The sequence below is a fragment of the Notolepis coatsorum genome (assembly GCF_963971535.1).
Source record: "Notolepis coatsorum genome assembly, chromosome: 10".
Lineage (NCBI taxonomy): Eukaryota > Metazoa > Chordata > Actinopteri > Aulopiformes > Paralepididae > Notolepis > Notolepis coatsorum.
Window position 1 is genome coordinate 50,931,125 of NC_140174.1, and position 5,681 is coordinate 50,936,805.

Sequence of the window (5,681 nt, forward strand, 5' to 3'; positions counted from 1 at the left end):
CAATGTCTCACCAACCTCGATAGAATGGAGGTGCATGCAGAAGCGTTGTTAGATTTATTCACCACCCTCTCCTCTCTCCCTTGCTGGCACACTGTTCTGTGTCCACAGCTCTCGATTGCTAATGAGCTTGTTACATACCTACACTATCCAAATGTCTAAAGAAGACGCATGCACCTTGCATACTCACTTACACACACACACACACACACACACACACACACACACACACACACACACACACACACACACACACACACACATGTACACATCCATGCATATACACAAGCACACAAACACATACATTCAGTCATACACAGACACATGCGCACACATACAATACACACACACACACACACACACACACACACACACACACACACACACACACACACACACACACACACACACACACACACACACACACACACACACACACACAGTAATTCCACATCTGAAATAGGATTTGCTAAAAGAACCTAGTTAATATTAGTTCAGGGTTTTCTGTTAAGGGCTGCCGTTAGCAGAAGGATTGCCCTTTTCTATGTAAAACACAGCAATGCTTAATATTAAACTGTTTGCCATTGCACACATGCTTACCGTTTGCTTTCTTCCATGGTTCAACTACATGGAAATCATGAATTACATTTCCAGGAGATCAGTCCCCTAACCCAAAAATACCCTGCATTATACACTGTATAGTCTCTGGTGTCTGTTCTCTTATCTGGAGGCCAAGGCTGGTGTTTGCATTTTAAGAGAAAACCTTGGTGGAATTCTAATGGGGAGCGTGGACAGATTATTAGAGACTACAGGGCAGCCCCTTACTTTTAACACTAGCACAGCCATGGAGAAAATGCCACTAATTCCCGCCAGGAACGGGTCAGATGACCCGACAGCTTATATGAGAAATACGAGAAAAATAAACAGTGTAAACTATATAATTACCTCTAGGTTTGAGTGACATAAAAAAAAATACTTTTTTTAAATAAAAAAATATATATATATATTATAATTACTATAATTATTATAATGGAAGAACCACACATTGACGGGCAAAGAGCCACATGCGGCTCGCGAGCCACGGGTTGGCCACCCCTGCGCTAGATGCTTGCAAAGTGCTGTGACTTTCGTCTGTTCCATCGGCCCATATGTGGAATAACGTTCTAATTATATTTTCCTGAAGTCATTTTGAAATTTCAGAAACCGTGCCACATAAAACGGGTACTTTTAGGAAAAGTCATTGAGTGACAGAGCTGGAGCTCGACCGAGTGACGAGGATACATTTATTGAAAATGCCTAAGGGTCATGTGACCCCTTGTCAGCTGTGCTAGTGTTAATTTATGCAGGTGGCCAAGTAGGGAAAAAACGAAACCCCAGACCTAGGATCGCACAGACATTCAGTTGTTTAAAGGAACATGCCAACATTATGGGAAATGCGTTTACCGTGTTCTCCAGACAAGTCAGACAAAAAGATACAGTAGATACTAATACTAATTCCCTCTCTGTGCGTTCTGTAGAAAGCTATCCGGCTGCAAGCTAGCTTAGCTTAGCACAAATTAATGGAAGTGGATATGGACCAGCTAGCCTAGCTGTTTACCTCTCCCAGAGTTTTAATTAAATCCATTAATTTGTGCTAAGCTAGGCTAGCTTGCAGCCGGATAACTTTCTACTGAACGCACAGAGAGGAAATAATATTTTTTTTTATCTAACTTCTTGTCTGATTCTGGAGAAGCTAATTTTCCATAATGTTGCATGTTCCTTTAACTAGACATGTGCTCTCGGTGGCCGATATATACAGCGGGCATATCCACAAACGACCTAGTTCTCAATCCAGCTTTTATGACCATGCCCCATTGCCCCTAATTCAAGCCATTGAGGAGTAGACGTCACAGACCTGCTTGCTATGGTAAGGCAAATCTATTTGTCAAGTTTGATGGAAATCGGATCAGGAGAAACACTAATTCCAAAATGTTAAGTTTGGCCTGATGGTGGCACTAGAGACAAGGTCATAGGGTCACCAAAATGAAGATTCCGCTTCCTCTAGGGGTCATGAATGTGCACAGCAATTTAAAAAAGATTCAAATTAAAGCTATTCGAGATACACTCATTTGAGTATTGAATATTTGGCCTGATGGTGTCGCTAGAGGACAAGTGATGGGGTCACCAAAATCATACGCGTTTTCCTCCAGGGTTCATGAATGTGCACCACAAATTTGAAACGATCGGAATGAAGGCTATTGAAGTTATTGCGCAAGTGCGAAGGATCTGTGGTGGTGGCGGCAGCATTCAGGGTAAATCCATAATGCTGTCGTTCGGGGATATACTTACCTTTGCATAAGAATCCCAATCGATGGGCTTGAAAAGGCTCTGTCCCCCTGGCAACTAACCTCCCACTCGCTTTATCATTGGCTGTCTGTCTGTCTCTGTCCACTGAGAGCCACCCCCATGGCACAGGGGAGGGAGGTAGAGGGATGAGAAGAAGGGTGGGGGTGGTGGGGTGGGAGGTATCAAATCCCTCACCTCCTCCTTTTTCTCATCTCGGTAATGATACTGTCCCTCTCTCTGGCTTCTCCCTGCCCTGCCTTTACCTCATCTGTTCTCCTTTCCCCTCCCTCTCATCCTACTTCATCCCTTTTTCATCCCTCCTCCCCTCCAGCCTCAACCTTCCCTCCGACCATGTCTCCTTATCCTCTTATCCATCCCTCCTCCATTCCGTCTTTCCTTCTCTCTCTCGCTCGCTCGCGCGCTCTCTCTCTCTCTCTTTCTCTTTCTATTCCTCTCCTGGTCCCCGGTCCCACTCCTCTTACGGCGTGGCCTGGTTCCAGCTCTCGTCAGCTGAGTGGGGGTCAATGGCAGGTTCCCCTCCAGTGAAGGGTAATTATGCCGCAGAACGTCAGCTCCTCCTCTGATGGGCCTGTGAGACTGAAATGCATAAACTCCTGAAAGTAGCCTGGAGGGGGGGGGAGAGAGAGGAAGGGACAGGAATGGAGGGGGGAGAGAGAGGAAGGGACAGGAATGGAGGGGGGGGGGTTAAGGAGAGAGAAAGAGGCAATCAATCGGGCAGATTGGATTTGAATATCCCATATCCCCTAGACCTTGAGAATTGAGTGGCCTAAACTACCCTGTCGCACAGTGACTGCGGGTTCATGTCGGACGCAGAAGCGCCGCGAAGCACGGAGAAGCGCTGCTGTGTTAACTGATCGGACCGTTCAAACCAGAGGCGCCGCCAGCTCGCAATCTTCAGCCCTGCAGTGCTCTGGTCTATGTTTTTCATCTTTAACTCATTCAGCACCGGGGATAAGCCTCATCCTGTTCTAGCTAGGCCACGCTTTAAAGATAGGGGTGCGTCACCTTGTTTGTAGAGCTATATCTATATTCTATATTATAGCTATGGATACAATACTATGGTCATTTGACAGTAACTATCTTCTGTCCAAGATGCAAAAAATTATAATTTTTTTCGTGAATACGTTCGCGCGTTATCCCGTGGTGAATATAAGTATAGTTTCGGAGTGATCCAGGCAAATTCCTGGGAAACTGAGTTATAGGGCGCTACGTGAATTCTACTAAAATCATTGGCGTTTCATCCCTGGACATGCTACTATTTCCAAATGAACTGTATATAATAGGTATTATGTTTCATCATGAATGCATGAAGGGGGGGGGGGGGGGGGGGGGGGCGTTTCTGATGCTTTGATTGCCAGTAACGGCATTCGTTATGAACACCACACACGCCGATCAGCCGGATCGGTATGAAATCCTTGGAGGATCAAGCTGGAATTGACGTCAGGTAGTCCTTACCTCTGATCAGGGGTATTCCAAAAATAATATTCCAATTGTTTGATCGCCATCTGGTCTATCTGATGTCCATTTTGTCCACGACATAATACGGCACAACACATGCATCGAGGGGCCCGGACCCGTTTCAATGTGACTGAGTGAATCTCTAGGCTTCCCTGTACTAAAAAACTGCGCCCGGAGCGGTTTAAACGTAACACCTGGTCTGGAACAGGGTTTACTGCACTCTCGATACTGCCACCTAGCAGGATCTGGCCGGTACTGCACCCTCTGGGTCCCAGTATGCCCTTTAACAGCAACATACAGGTCCGTGACATTGAATAGAATATTAAAATCGAAGGTTCAAAGGATGGCACCCAATAACGAGTATACTCATTGTTGGCGGAGATTGAGTTAATGAATGCCGCTCTTGCTTCTTTTTTGCGGGCCTTTCAGTGAGCATTGGACAAGATTAATTATATCCCTGCCTGCCACCACCGCAGATCCAGGGGATCTATATACCCAGATATACCCGCTGTCGGGCCGCCGAGAGCACGTCTAGTTTAAACTAGAGATGCAGAGGAACGTCTTGTGATGATGGATAGGGAAAGATATTCACTTTGTTATAACGAAATGTAATAAGATAAGATAAGAACTTTATTCATCCATGGAGGAAACCCCAGTTGAAAAATTATGCTTTTGGCTGGATAGGAACATTTTAAGATATCATATTTTGCCTATAACTTGCGTTGTCGGGGGGCGTGCCCGTTCAGAGCGCATGGCCGTTTGGAGCACGTGGCAGTTCTGTGCGGGCCGATTGCTCAGTCCCCGGGAACGCTGCTTGCAGGGTTCTCCAGAACCACTCATCCGATCCACTTCACACTCGACACACTTCACACTCTCTCGGGCCCTATACACGTGCCACGCGTGAAGTGGATCGGATGAACGGTTCTCTAGATATGTGAAGTACAGACAGACAACAGACAGACAGACAACAGACAGACAGCGATGCCTTCCTTTTTATTTAGATAGTAGGACCTAGCCTCTAAAAACAATGAATTACCTATTTCATAGGTTTTTGGTCATGGGCTATTCAGTTTTAAGTTGAAGGACAGTCCCCAATTCTGTACAAATGACGTGCTTATTAATATGGTGTAACGGTTTTAACCATATATTCAGTAGGCCTACAGTATGTAGTAAATTATCTCAGATCTTTTTTTGTTCTATGTGTGTGGCTACCATACTCTCTCCACTGAAAGATGGTACAACTTTAAATCGTGAATTCACATACAACTTTTGTTTCACAGCAACACAGCCTGTCTGCTTAATTTCTGTTCTAATTAAAGTCAAGATAGATCATGTCTGAGACATCATCTGAGTCTGCTCTCCCATAACATGAAAAATCCCCAAATCCTTCTTGGGTTTGAATGGACCTATCTCAAACCCCTCCCTCTTTTCCTGATCCTCTAATCACGACTATTGCTTCCCTTGGACAAAGTAACAGTTATTGGAGGATCAAGAAAAGATGGCAGGGTTTGAGATAGGTAAATTGCTTTAAGTTGGGTTAAGTCAAGCATTATAAATCCTACTTTATTTTGGAAAAGCCAAGACTGGATTTCAAACTCTGCAGATTAGAAAAGGCTAAGGTTGTAATGGGATCATCTTAACATTACTTATTCCAGCCTGAGATGACAAATCCCGATTTTGGAATAGACTTGTAAACATGCCTGAGATTCACTTAACAATATTTAACTGGGACAATTCTAATGGTTACCTCACGGCCAGCAAAGTAAAATATTTGTCTTTTCGATTTCCACTCCTCTTGGGCAGCGTGCCAAAGTTTCCTTGAGCAAGACACTTAACCTCTAACTGCTCTCGATGAGCAGGTCGACACCTTGCATGGTTGC

The 5,681-nt window shown here is 44.8% G+C and overlaps 1 protein-coding gene across 1 annotated transcript in view; it reads left to right on the plus strand.

Annotated features, from left to right (window-relative positions):
- Window positions 1–5,681, plus strand: part of dnah9 (dynein, axonemal, heavy chain 9) — a gene marked incomplete at its 5' end in the record, with an annotated part of 366,889 nt that overhangs the window by 291,228 nt on the left and 69,980 nt on the right.